Raw genomic sequence first — 14248 nt, forward strand, 5'->3', positions numbered from 1 at the left:
TTTTTTTTTTTTTTTTTTTTCTTTTTCTTCCCGAGTTTCGCTTCGTTCCGTGAAATAATCACGGAGTCGGAGAAACGATTTGATTGTTCGAACGGAGGATCGGGCCGCCGCCATTAAGATCATGTTAATTCGATCTGGAATTTCTTTGGCAGAAAACGGACATGTCGGGAACGATTTGCCCGCGAACATCGAGGATCGCTCGATGATTTCAATCACTTTCTCGAACTTTCGACATACAAGTCGGGTGACAGAGGGGGGGAAACATGACTGTGATTAGGCGATGCGATAAATATTGAGATACTGTGTTGTATCAGTCATTTTTCTGTTTCCCCTTCTTTGTAACCAAAGAGATTATTTACTGCGATTGTCAACATTTGTTTCACACATCAGAGTAAATTTCTCTTTTAGATAAAAATTTCAAAATAAATAAAATTTAAATTAAATAAATAAATTTTAATTTTAAATTAAATTTTATATTTATTTCATTGTTACTTTGTATATATTTGGTGATTTATATTCACTTTAGATACGATTAGTTATATAAATAAAATTCTACATGTTCTAACAGGTAATGTTCTCCAAGATCTTCAAGATCTTTAAGATCTCTAGTACCATGATTCTTGTAAGGATTGAGAGGTTAACGTTTGTAAAAGCAACTTTCTATTTTATGATACCTTGGAATTTTATGATAGCCACACATAGACGGTTAAACTCTGAATTTACATTTATATATTGTCTTAGATTTTAACCACAGCGATTTATTCATCTTGTGCTCGAATCGTTTGATAGTTTTTAAAACTGACAAAATCACGGTGAAAGTTAATCACATCACAATAACAATTGTAGTACGTAATAATTAAATAAAATAATAATTCAACAATCATATTACTATAATATCAATTAATATTAACATATGTAATTATAAATTATTAACAATCTCAATCATATCGCTACAACTTATCAATATTATAATAACAATCAACGGATATGGCAGTTCAATTAGCGTCTCGAAGATGAAACAGCGTGTGCTTGAACATACTCGATCGAACGTGAAACTCGAAATGGTAGATTGCAAATGGATCCAGTTTCTTTCGCGCTGGAAAAGCCAGTTCATTATTGAGAGGGGAAGAGAAAGAGACAGAGAGAGAAAAGGAAAAAGTGAAAGAGCGTTGTCGGACTATTTACGAGGTTAATTGTTAAAAGCGAGAACTAGAGAATGCTCACAATTGAGACCAGTTTCCGCGATCGTATTTAAGTTCCTAGAAACCAGTTTCCTTGGCCAGAGTGAAATTTCACGTAGAGACAGACCCCGAACTAACAGCAGTCAGAGACCGAGAGTGATTCCTCGAGACCAGTTCCCCGAGATCAAAGTGAAACGCACGCGGATCGGTTTCTGGCAAGCCGTATATAGACACCTTTGGAACCAGTCCCTATTATCAGACCGGGATTTCTTGACATCGGTTTACTATGACTCCGCGCCCGGAGCACGGAGAGCTCTTGCCAACGACGACGAACACTTTGTTGGTCGAGCTGTTAGGACTCAATTGAAGTCGCGTGAAATACTGGATGATACTCGTGTTAATTTCAACAAGCGCGTCTGGCCAGAAGCTGGTTCAGACAAAGAAGACTCTCGATCCCATGTACAGTGAAGAGCATGACCGACGATGATGGAAAATTATCGATAATTTCAATTGACGTAACTTTGGTGGTAACTGATTTTAAACTAACTACTTTGACAGCTGTGAGTCAGAATTGTCTTTTCGAAATTGAGCACAGCAGATGGGCAAGTGAGAGTATCTTCTTTTCGAAAGTTGTGAAAATTCAAACATTTCAAAAACCACATTGGTGGACGAGTAGACGCGAATTCGCGTCTTTTTAGTTTTCACCTGTAGCAGAGGACACGACCCAGGCAATATTATATATAATTTACATTATGTATAATATTATATATAATATTCTATATAATAAATAATTATATATATTATATATAATATATTATTATATATAATGTTATATATAATATATAATTATATATTCTAATGTTATATGATTTTTCAAGAAGCAGGGAAATTGTTTCCTAACATACTACGCCAAGAAACGTTACTAGAGGTATTTTGATTTTATTTAATAAAATACCTCTAAAATGATTAATAATTTTAATTATTAAAATAACACGCTTATAAAATGCTATTCTCTTAAACCGTTTCAATCATATATTAAATAATTCAAAAGTATACGAGAAAATACAGGTAAAATATGTTTATCAGAGCATATTGTCTTCAATGTGTTAATATAAATATAAAATAAATAATAGTTAAAATCTAAAATACATAATAAATAGCTTCTTAAATAAAAAATATATAGTAATATTTAAGAATGTTTTATCAATGTGAATTAAAGAAATGCATGTATGCATTGTACAAAGTTTCCCTGTTGCTCCAAAAATATGCGGGCCCTGCGAGAGCAGGTTAGCAGTGCGGTACGCAATGTGTTAATGTGTGGCAACAAAATTTTTATCGAGGACTGAATCCATCATACTGGTAGATTCAATACATGATATTGTAAAACAACGAAATCTGTTTGTCACGATATCGATCCATTTACATTAATTTAAATTGATAATCTTTAGAACTCTAACTCAGCCTTTATCAAAAAACTCCCCTACTCTGAAACGAAAAACAAGTCGGTCAAAGGCCAGAGTAAAAAAAAGAAAATGGAGAGGAGAAAATGAGGAGAAGGAGGAAGGAGAAATGAGAAGAAGAAACGAGGAGGCGGCGGAAGGCGATGCGTGTGGGTTCAGCGCGAAGGGGGTGTCGGGTTACCAATGAAATACTGGTACCATTTTGTTTACAATATTGTCGAGGGTGCGAGGAAGAGCGTGGGGCAGAAGGTCGGGCACATCCACATCGGGCTCGTTGTCCAGTTCCACCGGGTTGGAACACACGTTGTTCCAGCAGAACGGTGAAAGAGAGACGAGAACGAAGCGCGAGAAGGGGGAGAAGAAACGAACGAAGACGGAGAAAGCTGGGAGGACAGTATACACGTCGTGCAGAACGCGGGCCCCCTTAAAGAATTATCTCTTTCTCGCGGCTTGGACCGCTGCCTCCACGGAGATCCCCTCGATTGGACTGATTCTTACACGCGCGGACCGGCGACGAGCCTAAATTGCGAATTCCGCCGCGTTCCACACCGACAAAGCAGCGCGAGTCAAACGAGCTTGTTCCCCCGCCGCCGGATGACAGATTTATGGTATTAGATGGGACACGCGAATTTGTGTTCCCCGGTGACTTCGATCCCTCCGATGCCCAGACTTCGAGGGTAACAGAGAAAGAAAGAGAGAGAGAGAAAGAGAGAAAGAGAGATTGTGCACGATGGAGAATGGCTGTGTTTCCTGCGAGTTTGTTGAACCCGGTTCTCCGAGAAACGGATTTTCGAACAATTTTGAAGGAGTCTTCGTTGACTGTCGGAACTGTACAAGGGTTTCTTTTTTCTTTCTTTTTTTTTTTTGATCAAGTAGATAGTTGTTTTTTGAAGTCATCGTTAACCACAGGAGAAATAGAATTTTTCTTCTTTTTTTTTTGTTTAAGTGGGTCGTTTAGTTTTTAACCTCGACTGTAAAGGCAGTAGATTTTTCGTTCGCTTTCTTATTCGCGAGTAATAATTTTTTAACAAGAGAATCACCGTTAACTACAAGAATTTGTCTTCTTTTTTTCTGTTTAAGTAGTACTTTTTAAGGAGTACGATCAGAACCGTCTAATCCTCCCGAAATCCAGCAAAACAGCATCCAAAGAAAAAAAAAAAATCAGGAGGAAAAGAGCAGAATCAAACAAACCTCGAGAGGATCTCGACTTCATTGAGCAACTTGCAGCACCGACTCGGAGGAATCTGCATGGCGGGCGCTTCGAATGCAGGAAGCGTGAAGGAAAATTGCAGGCCGCCGCGATTTCTACGCCGTTAACGTTGCTCCCCTATCGATCTAGCCGTGAGTTCTCGCCTCTAATCATATCGCGAGCAACGTCTTCCTCGATGTTGCTCAGCCTACCGTGAACGACCGTCATTCCGCCGATTTGTTTCTCGAATCGAAGCGGATCGCTTGACCCCCGGATTCCGCGGCTTCCGGGAACGAGATCGACGCCCGTTGAAAAGTCGCCGCTTCCACGAGCACGCCCCGTCAATTTCGAAACCCCGTCATCTTGATCATTTTTTATCAGTCCGTAAATTGGCAAGGTCCGATTTGTTGAACCTCGGACCAGTGACTTTCGCCAATGCGATAATTTGGAAAATTATCGAACGGTATGTTGAAATTAAGCCCGGTGGTTTAACTATCACTTGGAAAAGTAGTTTGTAGGCAAAAGAAGAATAGTTTACGTCAAAACAGATATATTTAGTTTTAGTTTTAGATATATTTAGTTTTAGATATATTTAGTTTTATGTCAAAAAGATGTACATAGTGTGTGTCAAAAAAGATATATTTAGAGACACTAAAAAGTGTACCGTATAGAAGGTAGGAATTGAAGGGAATATCCACTTGGAATTTGGTTACCTCAGGACAGTCTTTTCTAGAGAATTTGTCGAAATAAAACAAATTTCTAACAAATTTCTGCAATTAATTTCATATTTGTTGAAATTTTATGTAAGTACTGTATGACAAAATTGGTGGAAAATTCTTTAAACTTGATTTATCGGTGATTTCAAATAATCTAATAGTATTTCTAATTTAACGAGGTTAAAAGAGAACCGAGATTAACCAGCATCTCTTCTTCATTCAAGAATCAAGAATCAGTTTATCTCATAACATTTAAAGATATTTCTGTCCAGAAGAAATAATACCGAAAGAGAAATTAATCAGATCGAATTCTTGGACTTTCACGTCGTTTCCAAACAGATTTGGCGATGTTAAAAATCATCGAAAGAAAGTTGCAAGTAAAATCAACGTTTCGGCCCTTGATGGTTTCAGCTTCTTTCTTTTTATCATTTACCTTCCAGTAACAATCTTGTCCTCGCAAAATCTAACAGGAGCGAGTCCAGCAATTTGAGAAGAGATTCGATTCTTCGAGAAGACGACGATAATCGATAGGTGAGAATCCAGTGTGTTCCCAGAGTCGCTTTCCCCTAATCCACCTTTAATTTCGACTTTACGAGCGTGCTTACCTACTCTGCTCGGTGGTCCACGTCTCGGTCGTCCATTTATTTCGTGGCACACATTCGTGGAAAAAGCTCGTGTCGGCTAACGTGTTATTCAAATGCAAACATCCGATCCGACTCGCGGCTGGTGACTTATTGGCTGGATGAATTGGAAACGCGGATCGTGGATGATGCTGTCCCACGTCGGAAGTTCTTCTTCGATAAATGGGAAATGATAGAATGAGGAAATGAAAGTTCAATTTTGATGCTTATGCACTGGTCGTGAAGTTTGCGTAATGTCTTTTTTGGAATTATTTATTATCATTAATTATTATTCGTTATTATCGATTTATAATGGTTATTTCATGATTTGGAAATTTAAAGATCCAAAGATCGAGAGGTTAGGATATTAGAAGATCCGAAGACTCGAAGGCTCAAAGATCGAATGATTAAAAGATAAAAAACAGAGATCCAGAGACACAAAAAGATTCTGAGACTCAAAAAAGTCCAAAGATTGAACAACTTAAAAATCTAAATATTTAAAAAGAGGATCCGAGAATTAAAAGATAGTACTAAAATCTCAAAATTTCATCTTCTTCTTGCGCCATCTACCTTCAAACCTTTTAAAAAAGGTCCAAAAATTCTCTAATCTATTTCCTAAAATTCTCAAACTCCAATCAATCTTCTCAAACATACCTCAACCCTATTCTCCTATATATCATTCATAAAACTTTGCCAAAACATCCTCTACTTCCAAATCTCTTACGTCCAAACAAATCTCTAAATTCTCTAAATTCTCTAAATGCTCTAAATTCTATTTTCTAAAATTCTCAAATTCCGATCAATCTTCTCAAACATACCTCAACCCTATTCTCCTATATATCATTCATAAAACTTTGCCAAAACATCCTCTACTTCCAAATCTCTTACGTCCAAACAAATCTCTAAATTCTATAAATTCTATAAATTCTATAAATTCTATTCCCTAAAATTCTCAAATTCCAATCAATCTTTTCAAACATACCTCAACCCTATTCTCTTATATATCATTCATAAAACTTTGCCAAAACATCCTCTACTTCCAAATTTCTTACATCCAAACAAATCTCTAAATTCTCTAAATTCTCTAAATTCTATTTCCTAAAATTCTCAAATTCCGACCAATCTTCTCAAACATACGTCAATCCTATTCTCCTATATATCATTCATAAAACTTTGCCAAAACATCTTCTACTTCCAAATTTCTTACGTCCAAACAAATCTCTAAATTCTCTAAATTCCCTAAAATTCTCAAACTTCGATCAATCTTCTCAAACATACCTCAATCCTATTCTACCGTGTATCCGTGAAACTCCACCAAAACTCCATCAAAAAGATCCACAAACAATCGCACGCCAGCGAAAATTTTGTGAAAAAAATCCGCGATGTCGGAGAACGCGATGGGGGACACGCGCGCGGAACATTTGTCAGACACTTTAGGAGCTGTCGGCCCATTGTTTTCCTATCGATTCCCGCTTGGAAAGCACGCCTTTAACCGATGTTTTACACGCTCGATTCCTGGAACCGGATCCTCCACCTGGGATCGCAGACTTGTGGCATCCGAGTTGCACGTCCGTCGAGAAACAAGAGAAAGAGAAACGATCTAGAGGGACACGCATCGACCATGCAACGAGCTATAGTAAGAGGAAGAAGAGGATGAAGAAGTAGAAGTAGAAGAAGAAGAAGAAGAAGAAGACGACGAAGGAAAAGAGGAGCCAGGTATACGTGGCCCGGGACCACGAGGCCCATTTCGCCTGTCAGGCCCAATTCTACTCGGCACCAGAAACCTTGGCCCCTCTTTCTCTCTCTCTCTCTCTCTTCTCTGTAGCTGCAGTTTATGGCCGTCATTACCTCGATCGAGCCCTGGCTCAGATTAAACGATTTGTTCGTGTGCACGGTCCACTTTATCGGGCCGTGCGTTTCGATTCGGGCCAAAGTGTCAACCGAATTCTTACCCTATTCGACAATTTTTCGATAACTGAAAAATTAAAACATTGGGAAACTGAGAAATTTGATTTCTTCAAAGATTGTTGATTGACTGTTTGGAAAGTCTGTTGAATGGACTTTGAAGTCTTCGGTCGAGGTTTAAATGGGATTAAGAGGAAGAACTGATCGAAATAGGGAAATGACTAGATTTTCATGTCGACTCGAAGTTGTGAATATTGGATTGGAATCGTGAGAGATGACCGAAAGATAATTGAAGCTGCTAAATTAATCAGAGCATTAAACAACTGTAAACTGACTGAAATAAAATTCAAAGAAACGCAGATACACTGTATGCCTGTTGGTGTAGCTTTTACGCTTCGATTTATGGAGTTGATCAGCTCCTCCGTTATCCCTCGTCCGAGTCAAAAAAAAAAAAGAAAATTCACGAAAAGAGACAATTTCTAGAAACACGAGCGATAGGAAGAGATGATAGAAAAAAGATCCGTGGTTTCGGTGCTAAAAGAGCGTGAATTACGAGCGCGTAAATTAATGAGGATGAAGAAGTTGGGGCATGCAGCTCGTTCAGGAAGTGTTTCTCGGGTAATTGACGATTCCGCGTCCATCGCGGTTGTAGGCCCGTCTTAATGCCAGCGTCCGCGTATCTCTCCGCGTGACGTGTACGGGGCAATCGGAACACAATCTCTCTCTCTTTCTCTCTATCTCTTTTTTCTTCTTTCGCTCGCGAAACCCTAAAAGCGTTACGTGACGTTTTCACGTGCCGCACGAACGCGAGTCCGGCAATTAGAAGAGCAAGGACGGAACCAAAGGAACGATATACGTTAATGGCCACTCGGTGACCGACGCGGTGGAGACACGCGTGTAATTTTGGCCAAGCAATTGACGTGTCCGCCGTTGTTGCGGGACACTCGGTGGATACTGTGGTTTTCGAACCATTTCTGAAGGATTTAAGCATAATTTATCGGGGAACTCGGCTGGGAGTAAATGCGGTTTCAGACGAGTTACTCTGACGAATATTATTATTAGCTTCGGAACGTTTCACTCTAGAAAGACGAATTTATCGTGTATAGAAGACGAAGGAAAGGAGAAAGAGTTTGTTAATATTAATATTCATTACCATCATATTTCACTGTGACTATAGTTTCAAAATTTCAGAAAGGCGAGCGTGATCGTTAAACAGCTTTTTACGTGAGCTACTAAAGTATAATTACAGGTTACTAAAGTACAAATTTGAATTTCTTACGAACAATAAACAGATGGATTTCTCACTCAAAAACTCTGCAAGAAGTAAAGTGTTCTTTCTTTGAGAAAATTTTAAAGTTTGTCCTTCGAGATTATTCGTAAAAAGAACTACATATTTCTGTAAATCTCAGGTTCGAATCGAAGAATTGCGAAACTTCTACTTATCCGAATGATCATTCAGCATCGGAGGGCCGTTAAACGATATCGATTTCAACAGGTACACGTTAGCGCCGCTAGTTTCTACGATTCTCGTTGCTCGGAAGAATTCCACACCACTGAAACTGAGCTAATAACACGTTATTCCACTCAATCATACCGATTCAACGTGTTCCGTTGCAACTACCTCGCGATATTAACCAGTTTCCATAGCTTCTGTTCTCTCTTGTTACCAACGAGCTCCCAAAAGAAAACTAATCGTACACCGTTGCAATGCCAGGATTATTGATCAGTCAGAATCGCGGAATTTTATTGGACTTGTCGATTCTGTATGTCGAACAATCGGAATCTTCATATGAAAAGATGGATAGATGAACAAATTTCAAAATTCATTAAATTCACTAAACACACATTTCTTTCTTACCTCCATTCTAACCGAGTTGTACAAACCATCAAATTATAAAACAGTTATGGTAAACTACAAATTTTCTATAGGAAATTTTAAATAATTTTTACAAAATTACACAAAATATAAAAAAAAAGATGTATAAAATATCTAAAGTATAGTCCTTGATCTTCCAATATGAAGCATAAAAATTCGTAGTCTAGTTATAACATACCAATAATATTAAAATATATAATAATAAACTCTCAAGAAAAGTCAAAATTTAAAAAAAAATCAACTAACATCAGTTCTTTAAAATTCTCTCAAATAACTTCACTTCTTTCCTACTGTTTTCGCACGAATTTTCACGAAAATTCACAGTCGAATGACAATACACCGCAAAAACCAAAATTAACAAAATTTTAACAAAATCTTGAAATCTTCATAAGAAAACAATCTCACAAGCTCCTTAAAATTCCCTCAAACTCCACTTTCCTTCTCATTAGAGAAGGAAACCACTTCTCTTTCACCACTTCGGCGACTCTCCAACCAAGCCAATTCTCGGACAATGTTAAAGAAACGTAAAAATCCAAACGTGAAACCCAATCCTCTATCCATCACTTATCGTTTGATCCTGTGGCAACGCCCAATCATCGTGGACCTCGGTCATCCTTACAGCCGATCGATCGGATCGCTGGATCGAACTGGTCGATTCTCTCACGATGCTCTCACGAGTGTCACCGCGGCAATGAAAATATCCATCGAGCTTTGCTTTTCATGCAGGGTTAAACATTGTACCTGGATGGTGGCGTGTCGTTGAGTACCGGTTGTGACGAACGATCGGCGTTCCAGGATTCTGCCACGAGGGATGGGATCGAGTACCTCACAAGCAGGTTCTTTAATCGTCAAGTTCGAACCATTGTACGAATACTTTCGCAAATCAAAACAATACTTTTAAGTAATCAAACGTAATCTAATCTAATTATAATTTATGACATAAACGTTACAGGTTTTCGCTGTTATATTGTTTATTTTTTTTTATTTTTTAAATATGGTTTGCAATCATATTTATTATATTTTTCAAATATGGTTTGCAATCATATTTATTATATTTTTTAAATATGGTTTGCAACCATATTTATTATATTTTTTAAATATNGGTTTGCAACCACATTTATTATATTTTTTAAATATGGTTTGCAACCACATTTATTATATTTTTTAAATATGGTTTGCAACCACATTTATTATATTTTTTAAATATGGTTTGCAACCACATTTATTATATTTTTCAAATATGGTTTGCAACCATATTTATTATATTTTTTAAATATGGTTTGCAACCATATTTATTATATTTTTTAAATATGGTTTGTTGTATTGTTGTTATATTTGTTTTTTTTTTATTTTTTAAATGTGGTTAGCAACTAACTAACCTGATAATTAATATAGGAGTCAATAATAATGAAAACTAATTAATAATTAATAAATAATTAACAATTAATAAATAATTAATAAATAAATAATTAATAACTAATAATATATCTTCTCAGTTCAGGCACTTAGAGATGGATGTTGTCAGAGGTTCTTGATCTGGACGAAGCACGTTTGTTTTTCCACACGCGACAATCGAATGTTGAAATTGCATACTCGCGGGCCACGTATGAATATATTATATACGTTAAATTTGCAAATTGAATAAAATGTACAGATCAAACATGACGAAATATATACCTATACCGTACGTTGAACTTCTACATTGAACATACTGCAAATTACATCGCAATATACTTGACGAAATGTATAGATTGAATTTCACTGTGTTAAAATGAACACGCCGCAGGTACACTCGAAACATTTTCATTTGAACGAAACGAACAAGCGTACACTTGGAGGAACATTTTTACGTTCAAGTGATACTCGAAAACCGACGAAACGAAACATAGATATCGAACATAGATAACGACTGGCATAAAGTGCAAAATACATTGCGCGTATCGAGCCACAATAAAATACATACATTCCATAAGCACAGACATTGGACTTGATCCCATCCCTACCGAAAGGATCTCGGCCCAGTCCTCAACGTCCTCTCGCTTCTCCACTCTTTGCTTCTTACTCTTATTCTTATTCCTCCGTTCCGTCTTTACTTTTACTACTCTCCGGCGCGGTACCAGGGAAGACTCTGTTTCTCGAAGGAAGTAACAGTATCCGAGTGGATGGATTCCGTGCGAGGTGTGCAGGGACCGTGTGGATTGTGTGCAGAATGAACGCAAACTGTGAGGGTAATTTGCAACACCGGCAATTTACATAATTAGCAGTTTCTGAACTCGCGGCCCTCGACGAGCCCCTTCCATCGCAACGCCGCAACTCTCCGTCTCTTTTCCTCCCCGCCTTGGCCTTCTCTTCCTCCTTTCTGTCTTTATCTCTCCACTGTCGCTCGTCTTCCTCTGGTTTTCGGCGGCGGACCCGCCGGTAGAGCTCGTTAAGAGAAGATGTTGTTCGAGACACGCAGGAGAGAAAGAGAGGAACACCGACGGTGATGATATTGCGCGAAGTGTTCCGATTCGAGATGAAGGTGGTTCGGATATTTTCCGAGGCTGCCCCGGTATCGTGGTTTCCAAGTAACGTGGTGATAATCGACGATCTCGAAGAATGGTCTTCGGCGAGACACTGGTTTCATTGAGCGCGAACGTTCGTTCACGGGGAAAGTTGATTCTTGGCGAGTTACGGTTACACGACCGCCATAAGTTTGCCCGTTCTATCGTCTACTTTTGTTACGAGGCAATTTGTAGAGAATAAAGATGCTCTCCAACTCAAAGTTAAAGTCCCTTGGTAATACTCGGACTGATCGTTTCACACTGAAATATTAAATATTAAAAATATTTAAATATCGCGATCAAAAATTATTTTCCAACTAATGTGGACAAGTAAGTCTAAATTTTATATATAAACTGAGAGTAACAAGTTTAGATTTTATTTCGTTCGTTATGGATAAACTTGTGGATTGATTTCAATGTTACAGAACTATCTAACGTACTATCTATTATTAATTATGCCACGCAATATTACTTTTGTTTCAACGAAACGAGTAACATCTTACAAATTACAAGTCTTCCAATTATTTAACAGAAAGTTGCAAAATCCTAAGGTAAGAATCCATAAACTGTGACTTGTGATGTAATTTACTAATACTGTTATCATTTAGTAAATTACTGCGCGAACCATTAAAAAAAATTGCAAACTCACGAGAGAGAAAGAGAGAAGCTTACGTTAAGTTTGTGCTTTATCAATTTGCGCTACTATTATTTGACAAATTACCGAGTCCTTTACGATCATCCACGAAACAACTTTCAATCATGTTCTATCCAGTAACTTTATGTTTGGAACAAGGTGAAAAAAAGAAAAAAAATACCCGAGAACCTCAGAACCGAGAGACGCGATTTTAATCCCGACGATATAAAAAGGATCGATCGAAACCGAACGACGCACTAATTGCCAGATCACAGCGTAATCATCGATTAAGAACGAGCTGCCTCGCACGAATATTAATGAGCCTGTCGAGAGTGGCGACGTTCTACAGTGAAAACGGGCTTACGAGCTGTCGACAAGCGATAGAACTACGAGATCTATTAATTGGCGATCGACGTCCTGTCCCTCGCCGGACTTAATTATCGGTTCTTCGTCAACGTTCCAATTAACGCGTTTCATTATCCCTGTTAACCCCCACCATTCATAGCAATTCCCAATCAGAGTAACGATTAATACTTGATGGTGATTCCGTGTTTAGCAACGCTCATTATTCTATTTTTGTTATTTTTCACTGATCATAAAGAACGTATTTCGTAAAATGAGTAACAATGGATATTAGAGTTCAGTTTATTTTTATATCGATTTTCGTCCTCGTTCTGCTTGCCCTGTCATTTTCTATTTTATTGTAACGATCGAGAGGAATTAAACTTTGATCGTGACAATACCAGAGGTTGAGGAATAATTCTGGAGATTAACTTAAATTCGGAATTTAAGACGAATAATTGGATTTAATTGTGAATGAATTTAACGTTGGTGCTATGTTGAAAGATACGAAAAAGTCGAAAAAGTTGTTCATATCGATAGTGATTCTGTTGTATTTCTTTCAAGTTTAAGAAATTTTTTTTAACGACAGGAAAAATTAAAATTAGCTAGAAATTACTGTAAATAACGTAACAGAATTAAGATTCTACAAAAATTCCTAAATGGGTACTATCTTTCATTACCTGTTTAGAAGAAGTCTTTATTCTCTCGCCTAATATCTATCATCTATAATACAAAAAAAAAAAGAAACATTCAAAAATATAAAAAAGAAATTTTTACACATCCTAGTACATATTTAAAAACCTCTAAAGAAAAAGAAAAATCAATAAAATCCAAAGAGAAAGAATCGTAAAATAAAGTATTTTTTTCGTCCCAAGATTGTTCAGAGAAGTAATCAACGAAGTTACGAAAAATCCAAGATCATAAGAATATTTGAAAATATAAAAAAATATCTCGTCACTCTAAAATCGATCAAAAATTCAATCAAAAATTATTACAACGCAATCCAACGTAAAAGTACAAGAACATTCAAGAATGTTAACGACGTTCTTCTATCCCCCCCAAAAGAAATATCACAACAACTAGTTGAAATTATACAGAGAGAGAACATTTAAAAAATCTCAGAAACGCTTCACCACCCCGATATAACACGGTGTGAGTTCACTCGGGACGAACAAGAGCGGAGACGTGGCCGCCATTATATTGTCAACCGATAAATGCAGGTTAGAGGCTACCGGTGAAGTTCACGAAACTCGCGGCCCCGTGTAGAGGCGGCAATCGCCAGCAAAAATAATGACTCTTTGTAATGGTTCGCCTCTGCATATCCGCCGTTTCGGGCAGACTTCGTTAATTACGGGGCAGCCGGCCGCTCGCGTAATTATTCGTCCTCCAAACGACGATTATAAAGCGATTATCGACAAGGATCGAGCCGTTAGCCTGCGAACGATGCAGAAACAACGCTTCCGTGGAAACGATTTGTCTCAACCTCGATTTTCTATCTTCCTTTCAGCTTCCCCTCGAGCTCACGCGTTGGAGATTATTGAATTTCAATGGAGCACGTTGTGCATCTCTTTTGGAGAAAGTCAATTGCACAGAAGACGTGTGTAGACTTGGCTTCTTAAGAGGTGTGAAATTTTCAAAACATCAATTTGTTTTTTTGTTTTAAATAGTAGTTCGAAGTCTTTTACATGTGTGTGTATTTTATTGTATCTTAAAATAAGATACAATAGGTCTTAGCCTTTGAAACGATTTATATTTTGGGATATAATAATAAATACGCACGGT

Source organism: Frieseomelitta varia, unplaced genomic scaffold (assembly GCF_011392965.1).
Source record: "Frieseomelitta varia isolate USP_RPSP 00005682 unplaced genomic scaffold, Fvar_1.2 scaffold_615, whole genome shotgun sequence".
In the NCBI taxonomy this organism is placed as follows: domain Eukaryota; kingdom Metazoa; phylum Arthropoda; class Insecta; order Hymenoptera; family Apidae; genus Frieseomelitta; species Frieseomelitta varia.